The 10,053-nt window shown below is 35.9% G+C and overlaps 1 pseudogene across 1 annotated transcript; it reads right to left on the reverse strand.

Annotated features, from left to right (window-relative positions):
* Nucleotides 1-340: 340 nt before the first annotated feature.
* LOC306651113 (midkine-like) lies at nucleotides 341-790 on the reverse strand (annotated as a pseudogene). Its single transcript has one exon. The product of its transcript is annotated as a midkine-like (transcript).
* Between the last annotated feature and the right edge of the window lie 9,263 nt (nucleotides 791-10,053).

The following is a 10,053-nucleotide window of genomic DNA, read 5'->3' on the forward strand; positions in this document are numbered from 1 at the left end:
ATTTCGTTTTTAATATTAAAAAGAAAAGCTTTTATTGGGGGAAAAAAGTCAGTTCATTTTATTTATTTTTCAGTAACAGGTATCATGGTGGGGAAGAATGAAGAGGGTATTGGGAATCAAATCCCTCCAGGGAGAGGCTCAAGCTTCCCAGAATCTTGACCCTCTCCAGTATAGGCACTTGCATCCTGGGTGGGAGTAAGATAACAGGTAGGGCATGATTGATAAAGCTAACATGCAAAGGCACTGGTAGGTGGTAAGGTATATCTTGGGCATGTGGGAGGGAAAGGTGCAGACCTGGTCCTAGGTAAGGCCAGGGGCCTTTTGGCATACCGACCTAGCCTCATTCCTTTCCTTTCCCTTTCTTGGCTTTGGCCTTGGCTTTGGTCTTGGGAGTACAGACTTATTCATGAGGATGGTCTCCTGCGCATTGTACCGGTCCTTGGTGCTTTGGTGCCTTGGGTCCTTGGTTCAAGGTGCCTTGGCGGTCTTCAGTGCCTGTTCAACCATCACACGCCCCCCAGCTCTCAAACTTGTATTTGCAGCGGGCTCCAAACTCCTTCAAGTTGCAATGCACTCTGTACTGGATGCGCTGAATCTGGGCCCTGCAGGTGCTCTTACGGAAACCCACGCAGCAGTTCTTGCTGTTGGGGATGCAGGGTCCCCAGGTCCACTCTGTGCTCTCATTCTCTGGGATGACCTTCTTCACCTTAACTTTCTTTTTGACCACCATGGAGGTGAGAGCCAGCAGCGCAAGGAGGGTGAGAAGGAGGAGGAAGCCTAGGTGCTGCATCTCCCTCACTTGCTGCTCAAGCTGCTTATCTCCCTCCCATGCCAGGCCTATCTGTCCCCAGCTGCAGGCTGCCTAGGGCCTCTTTTGTCTCCAGAATCAGTCTGAGCTAGTCATATGGGTGCTGGCCTTCCACCCAACCTAAGAAACTGATTAAAATAATTTCAATAGTCTGCAAGGTAGAAAGGAAAAGAATTGTAATCAAAATTAAAGCCCAGATGTTTTTATCGAACAATTAGTTATTTCCAGATTAACCCCCTGAAATTTCTGATTCCAAGCTTATAATTATATTCACCTTAACACACAAATCTCAATTCATTTCATACCTAAGACACTGTTGTGATTTAGTAATTTATTGCATAAAATAACTCTGATAACAACTGACATGGGGAATGGTTACCTTCTAAAGGGATAGACAATTTGAAACATTGTTTAAAAGTTCCTGATGTGTGCACAGAAAGAAAATTTCAAGATCTAGAATATTCTGGCCCTGGTTTTAACATGGGAGAAAACCCTGTTTTCTGGAGATTTAGTTCAATCTCAATTCAACAAACATTTATAAAATATCTATTTTGTGCAGAACTTTGCAGTAGGTATACTATGCTGTGCAGGATATAGAATTAAGATGATCTTATACTCAAGGAATTATCCAGTAGAGGTCATGTGTTTTAGAAAATTCTAACTAAAGTGTATAACATTCTGTGGTCAATCTTATGATGCAATGATCTTTCATCTGTATGGATTGATTAAGGAAGGTTTTGTGATGGTAACTTAGAAAGTAGATCTTAAAGAATAGTTAAATATATTTGGGTAGGCAAAAATGAAGGAAGAGCTTTCCTATTAGGCTCACAGAAAAATATGAATATAGCCCTGAAAGGAGGAAAACATAGTGTTTGAGTAGAAACACATAGTTCCATCTGGTATGTGGAGTAAAAAAAATGACTGATCTAAAGGACTGATCTTCCTCAGCAACACATGCAGCCATGCAGAAAAGTACATCAGAACTGAGACCTTCTCCTAACATTTCATGTTACTGTGAACTTTCAAAATACATGATATAGAAAGTGTTCTGTTATTTTGTTGATATTGACCAAATAGTGATGCTGATACAAATTATTTTCCCTTAGAGTATATATGGTGGATCTAAAATTTTGGGTTACCTGAAAACATTTAGTCTCACTACAAAGCACTGGAATCACCGTATGATCCTGAAACAAGTTTAGTGTTTCATTGTTAGTGGGGCTGAATAGACCCTATGACACTCTGTTAGGAGTAATGTTAAGAAGTTCAGCATTATACTAAAAATATTTGTTCTAGCTTCCCCTCAGAGGATATATCACTAACAGGGATATTAAGAGAAGATAGAATGTCAAGTCCTAGGGAACCTGTATCTTCGAATCAAAGCAGAGGACACATTCCCAGGTGTGTCTATTGCCTATACCCAGAACATCATAAGAATTGACGTCATCATTATTCAGCAAGTACACTACCAAAGAAAGCATAAAGTCTATTTCTGTGTATAAAAAATCTGACAGAAAAGCAACAAGAAGTGACAGAAAAGAAGAAGCAATTTTACTCCCATCAATATGTAGATAATTAGTTTAACAGTTGTTCCCTGCCTTCTTCAAATACTAACCACTCTATTAGGCAGAAAAGAAGAATAAGGGAGTGGAAAAATTAATTAACAGAACATATCTCTTCACCATAGTCAGGAACTAGCAGCCTCATATATTTCTAGCCTGAGGGATATGCTGCTCTTTCCAATCTTGGGACTGACAGTTGTAACTAGAAACTGACTAATAGTAAAACCCAAATATTACTGAGCTATTTATCACAGAGAAACTATCTTTAAATGCAAAGTGACTCGAATAGATAGGACTAGATGGTATTTATTATATTTCTCTCAACCTGAATTTTCTACACCTGACTTGAAATTAGAGCTTAACAAATTATTTATCAATGACTTAGAGAATAAAGTAAGTTTCTGATTTGCATGTAACTGAATTCATGGGGAATGGTTAGTCAAAGAAGTTACATCAGGTTGGCATTTTGACCTCTTACTGATCTGGTAAAATAATGTAAAGAGAGAAGAATAAAGTAAACTATCCCTCGGTCTGAAGCTTTCCTATGTCATATTCCAGAGTTTCCATCTAATGACAATGGATTAGTAATTTTTATAAGAAATACCCAAAATGTATAACTAAAAAAACCTGAAAACTCAAATGATTTCCTTAAAATATACTGGTGACAGTCACTGAAAACATTTTTCTATCCCATTATAAGAACTTACCCAATTCCAACTCAAGCTTTAGGAAGTGACTACTATACACTTTCTGTAACTTTCTTTCCTCACACATCCGCTTTTAAAAATTTATTTGTGTTTTCTTAGTTATACATGAGAGTAGGATCCATTCTGATAAAATTATACAAGCATAGGATATATCTTATTCTAATTAGGATCCCACTCTTCTGGGTGGGCATGATGTTGGAATTCACTTAGGTAATTATGGATGTGCACATAAGAAAAATATGTTAGATTTATTCTACTGTCTTTCCTATTCTTATCCCTCCTCCCTTCATTTCATTCCCATTGATCTAATCCACCAAACTTCTCTTCTTCCCCTTCCCCTTTTATTGTGGTTTAGCTTCCATATATTAGTGGAAACATTGCTCTTTGGTTTTTTTGGGGATTGGCTTTTTTCACTTAGTATGATATTCTCCAGGTCCATCCATTTACTGGCAAATGCAAAAATCAATAATTGGAATGACATCAAACTGAAAAGCTTCTTTAAAGCAAAAGAAACAATCAAAAGCATGAAGAGAGAAACTACAGAATGGAAGAAAATCTTTGCCACCTGCACCTCAGGTAGGGTATTAATCTCCAGAATATACAAAAAGTTCAAAAAGCTTACACCAAGAAAACAAATAACCCAATGAATAAATAGGCAAAGGAACTGAACAAACACTTATGAAAAAAATAGGAGTGACCAATATATGAAAACATATTCTACATCTCTAGCAATTAGAGAAATGCAAATTAAAAATACACCAATACTCCACTTCACTCCAATCAGAATTGCAATGATCAAGAATCCAAGTAACAAAAATTGTTGATGATGTGGGGAAAAGGGAACACTCATACATTGCTTATGTGATTGCAAATTGGTGTAACCACTCTGGAAAGCAACATGGAGATTCCTCAAAAATCTAGGAATGGAACTAATATATGACCCAGCTATCCTATTCCTTGGTATATATCCAAAGGATTTAAAATTATCATAGTATAGTGATACAGCCACATCAATGATTATAGCAGCACAATTCACAATAGCTAATCTATGGAACAAACCTAGATGTCCATCAACAGATGAATGGATGAAGAAATTGTAGTATATATACACAATGGATTATTATTCAGCCAAGAATAAATCACAACCCTCTTTACTCTCCTGATATGCTATGCACTTTAAAGTCTTGCTTTAAAATCACTTCGTTTTTGGTTCTGTCACTGGCAAGAGGTTTCCTTCAGTTGAACCAATATAATTCTAATTAAACTTAAATAACGTATATAAGGAGATCTTTAGATAATTTTTCTTCTGATTATAGAAGGATATGTTTCTTGCACAAGATTTGGAAATAAAGTACAAAAATTAAAACCACCCATAATTACAATCCTCAAAGTTATTTTTAAGCCTTTTTACTTGTTTTAGGTTGCATACACAAGCTTGAGATACTTGTACACACGGACACATCTTACAAAAATGTATATACAGTTTTACATTTTGCCTCTATTTAACATGCCATGATCTTTGTCTCATGTCAATAAATATACTTTGGCAATCCTATGTAAATGGATGTATAGGATTCCAATGAGACTATAGAGAAAATTTTAACTACTCTCCTATGATAAGAGATTTAAGATATTTGTTTATAGTACCAAGAATATAGCTGAACTTCCACTCCCTATGCCTGGTGATGGTAGGCATCCCTTTAATTCTCCCATGTGGGTGGTGCCAACATGTAGGAAGATAGGTTTCCATTGCTGCCTGGAAGCAATGACACAGAAAGAGGCAGAATATGAGGTACCAAAAGGGAGAGAAAGAGATATATATTTGACTCAATTATTACAGAAACAGTGGAAGTGGGGAAAATCAGTCGAATTTTAGCTGTACCTGGAATTGCATAATGGGCTGCTACTTGAGAAGTACACTGCTTTTCTCAATTTGTAAGGATAGTAGGGAGCCATCATTTTGTCACTCCCTAAACATTGATCCCTAAGCCAACACATTAGGAAAACAAAATCTGCTGCATCTTTATCTACCTTGGAGAATGAAGCAAATAGTAAAATGGAGGAATAACCTGGAAGCAAGCCACCAGGATAATTTATACAATGAGAGGACTGTGAGTCTAAAGCCAGTGAAACCAGTTGACTAACACAGGGAAGAGCAGGGCCCATTCCACTGTCAGGGTCTTTGGAACTTTTCCCCATGCATGAAGTATGCACACAAAACCCCCAGTCACTCAGGAAAGGGTTCCACTCACCAGGTAGGGTTCACACTCCTCTACAAAACCGGGGTACCTGTTCATTGGCCTGGTATGAAATTTCCAGACCCACCCAGATTTTCATCAAAGAAGGAGAGTGAGGTGAAGTCTTTGTTATTAACCTGGCTTGCAATGCCTTTCCTACATACCAAGTAAACACTGAGAATACACAAAACTGCCACCTGTTCCAGAGAGGAATCTGACTACTGGGTTGTGTGAATGACACAGAACCCAGGGGGGCATTGCTTTCTCAAATCTTCGCAATAGAACAATCAGCACTGTCTAGGTTCATGATGGATGAGGAGGAAGACGAGGAAAGATTGGATGTAAAATCTACAGTGACTGAGCTCTACACAGTTTTATTTTTGAAACAAGAGCCTGATCTAAATGTGGGGAAAAAACAAATATGCAGCCCTCCATTCCAATACAACTGAGTGGTTCAGACAATGCCTCCATGCCCAAAGTCAATCAGAGAATATACAGCAAAGGCCTAGACATTATCCATGCATTTGACAACTGGATAATTTCACAACTGTAAGTACCTGAAAGAAATCTCTACATGTTAAACATTTCAGCAAAGAGAACTTTTAGTCTTTTTCCTATTTGCTTTTTATTTCACCTGTTCTCAAGGGTGGTTTGTTTGGCTTCACTTTAATTTCACTTTAATACTTGTTATTTAATATTTTATATAATTTAAATATTTTTGATTTGTGAATCAGATTTTTTGTTTTTCCTCACATTTGTATTCTTGCCTTTCTTTTTTTTTCCATTTTCTTCTTTCTTCTCTTCCTCCTTCTTCCCCAATACTTTTTTCTTTTCTTTCTTTTTTCCTTTTCCATTCCTATTGCCCTCTGCCTCAATATAGTTTACGTCATTTTATCTTCTCTATTATCTGATTTTTCAATCTATTCCACACAATCACACCCCCTTTTTTCCATTTGGTTAATGGAAGAATAGAGATAATTTTCATTAACACTGCATGTTGATATATGGGTTGCTTTCCAGCTGTAGTTATTAATGATGGCTATTTTCTCCTCTCAAAGTGGAGTTGGAAATCAACCATATCACTTTGAGCACATTGAATGGGTTCTTTGAGACTAAGATTGTAAATAGAAAGCAGCTCACTAAAAAGACACTCAGATATCAGTGCTAGAGGTATCCATCCGAACAGAAAAGCAAATTACAACATAGAAACACAGATAACATGAGAAAGTAAGTCAAAAAGATGCCTCCAAAAGTTGAAAAATCAACAAAAACTAAATCCAGAGATACTGAGGTGGAGGAAATGCAAAAAAAATTTAAAGTTGATCATTAAAGTAAACAATATTTTTTAGTTGTTGATAGACCTTTATTTTATTTTTCATCCATTTATTTGTTTATTTATATGTGGTGGTGAGGATCCAACCCAGTGACTTACATATTCCAGGCAAATACTGTACCACTGAGTCACAACCTCAGTCCCTTAAGGTGATCAATATTTTAAGAGAAGGTCTAAAGACTGAACAAAGAGGGAAAATGCAGGATACAAAAAAGCATTTCCAAGATAGATGTTCTGAGAAAGACAAATATTGGAAATGGAAAAATTCAAATAAAAATTCAGTGGAAAGTTTTACCACCAAATTAGATTAAGCAGAAGAGGGCTGGGGTTGTGACTCAGTGGTAGATCATTTGCTGGCATGTGTGACACCCTTGGTTTGATCCTCAGTACTGCATGTAAATAAATAAAATAAAGGTCCATCGACAACTAAAAAATATTTTAAAAATAAATTAAGCAGAAGAAAGAATATCAGATCTAGGAGAAAGATGCAAGAATTAGAACACTGAGACAGTAGCAAAGAAAAAAATGAGAAAGTATGAACAGAATATACAAGTTTGGGGACAATATTAAAAAGTAAACCTGAAGAATCATAGGAATTGAACAAGGAGAGAAGATAACACTAATGAGGACTTGAAGGAGAGGACACTAAAGATATAGAAAATTTATGTAGTAAAATAATAGTAAAAAATTTATGTAATCTTGGGAAAAAAGCTGCCATGCCAGAATGAGAAGCATGTACAAGATATCCAATTAGAGCCAGAGAAAAACATCTCCATGATATATTAAAACTTAAATGCCAATAATTCAGAACAGATAAAGAATTCTAAAAGCTGTAGGAGAAAAGTACCAAATTACTTATAGAGGCAAATCAATCAGAATAACAGCATATTCCTCCCAGAAATTCTAAAAGACAGGAGGGCATGGAGTGATATATATCAATCCCTGAAAGTAAACAACTGATAGCTTTGTGTTACTCAGCTTTTAAACACTATGACTAAAATATTCAACAAGAACAACTTAGAGGAGGAAAATTTTATTTTGGCTCATAGTTTTAGAAGTTTCAGTCCATGGTTCAATGACTCCATTTCTGTGACTCTACGCAGAACATCATGGCAGAAAGGGCATGGTGGAGGAAAGCTGCTAATCTCAGGTGGCCAGGAAACAGAGAGATGCTTGGAGCTAGTAACAAAATATATAATCCCCAAGGCAGATATCCAGTGACCCACTTTCTCCAGTCATATTCCACATGCCTCCATTTATCACCCAGAATTCTATTAAAATTATCAGTCCATCAAGCCGATCATTCACCTATTAGGTTACAGTTCTTATAATCATTTCACCTCCAGCATTAACACAGTAGCATTTGGGGAATACCATAACATTTTACATTTTTATGTCCTTTTATGCTTCAGAATCACAGAATTAAAGGAGAAATAAAAGCATTTTAAGACAAATGTAAACTAAATTAATTCATGACCAGTAAGCCAGCATTGCATAAGATACTGAAAGGCACACTACAAAAAGAAAAGGAAGATAAAAATAATAAAGAGAGCATGGGAAAAAATAAACCACATTAGAAAAATAAATAAGTGTGTGAGGGTTAGGTATGATTCAAATATTAGAAATAAAATGAGAGAAAGTAACGTGCACCTATATGCAATAACAATTAATATGATGGGTCATAATTCTCCAATGAAAAGACACAAGACCAAATTGTATGTTATCTCCAATAAACACTGGCAAAAGACAATCACGGACTGAAAGTGAAAGGATGTTATATGATGTTCCATGAAAATGTTGTCTGAAAGCAAATAGGAAGAGTTGCTCTCACATTGTTGCAGTGTTGGGTCCTTCTGGGTAACTGAGGCAAGTTGAAGGCCCTGCTTCAAAAGTGGATTCTTGTGATTAGATTGGAAATATGTTAGACATGTCACAAGACTCAGAATAAAAGGGATGAATTTGTTAGAGAAGATAGGAAAGGGGAAAAGTGAACATTCTTAAGTGGGTCTTCTCAGAAAGGAAAGGGAGAACATGCCTCTCCTGCCCTTTAATTTTATTGGGCATTCCCTGGAAGTTTCCAGAGAGTCCCACACAGGTCTACTTCTTGACTTTTGGCTGACAGGAGGATGACATCAGGCTTTCAATTTTCCACTGTCACCACAACACAAGGTCTCTTTGGACCATACTGTCCAGTTCTAAATGATTTGGAAGAATTATACTTAACCTCCCTAGGTTCTGGGATCTGGTCTGTATAAGGTGCACAAAACCCACCCTAACACACAATTTGGGTAACTTATGTTCTTCTTATCAGCATTATTTGGGGTCAGCACAGTGGCCACAGTTTAGAGAATGATTCCCTTAACCTCATATAACCAGCACTCACATCTTTCTTTCCCTTATCAATATAAGAAAGAAGAATTTAGTACAAAATTTGAAGGAAGAGACAAAGAATATCATTATATATCAGTAAATGGAAAATCCAACAAGAATTGACAATTGCAAATATTTATGCTCTGAAAGTTGGGGTACTCACTTTGTAAAATAAGTATTACTGGATAAAAAGGTACCAATGGTTGGTTGGACTGTAAAGTAGTTTTACAAGTATGAAAATCAATATGGAGTTTCCCCAAATGACTAGAACAGGGAACACCATATGATTCAATTATGCATCTCCTTGATATGTATCCAAAATAATTAAGGTTAGGATCATATAGACATATGTGCATATACATGTTCATAGTAGCAAAATTTACACTAAAAATGTAATGGAAACAGTCTAGTCTGTCAACTGATAAATAGATAAATATGATACATATGTATATACATATATACCCATAGACTATTAAGAATAAAATAATGTCATTTGCAGGAAGATGCATGGAAATTGAGACAGTGATTTTGAGCATAATAAATCAGACTTAAAAAAGTATCATGCTTTCTTTCATATGTAGAAGGTAGAAAGAAAATCAAAAAAGGGATTCCAAGAAATTAGAAACAAGGGAATTAGGGTCAGAAAGAGGGTCAGGGGGAGGAAGGAGGTGAGGGTGGTTGAGGTATTGGGGAATGAATCTGATAAATTTATGGTTTTAAGTATGTACATATATGCTACAAAAAACCAAAACTTTTTCTAATTAATATGTACCTATGAAATTTAAATAATAAAAATGTTAGAAGACATGAGTTATCAATATCAATAATATTAGAGATGATATATGTATAGATCCTACAGATGTTAAAAATAAGATCACATGCTATGAGCAATATTTTCATAATAAATCCAAAACAGAACAAATGTCTCAATTGCTCAAACACCAAAAAACTCTCAACACTCAGACAATAAGACATAATGAACTAGAATATTCTTATAATGATGAAACAAATTAAATTTGACTTGAAAAATCTTCTG

This window comes from Sciurus vulgaris, assembly GCF_902686455.1.
Source record: "Sciurus vulgaris genome assembly, chromosome: X".
Taxonomy (NCBI): domain Eukaryota; kingdom Metazoa; phylum Chordata; class Mammalia; order Rodentia; family Sciuridae; genus Sciurus; species Sciurus vulgaris.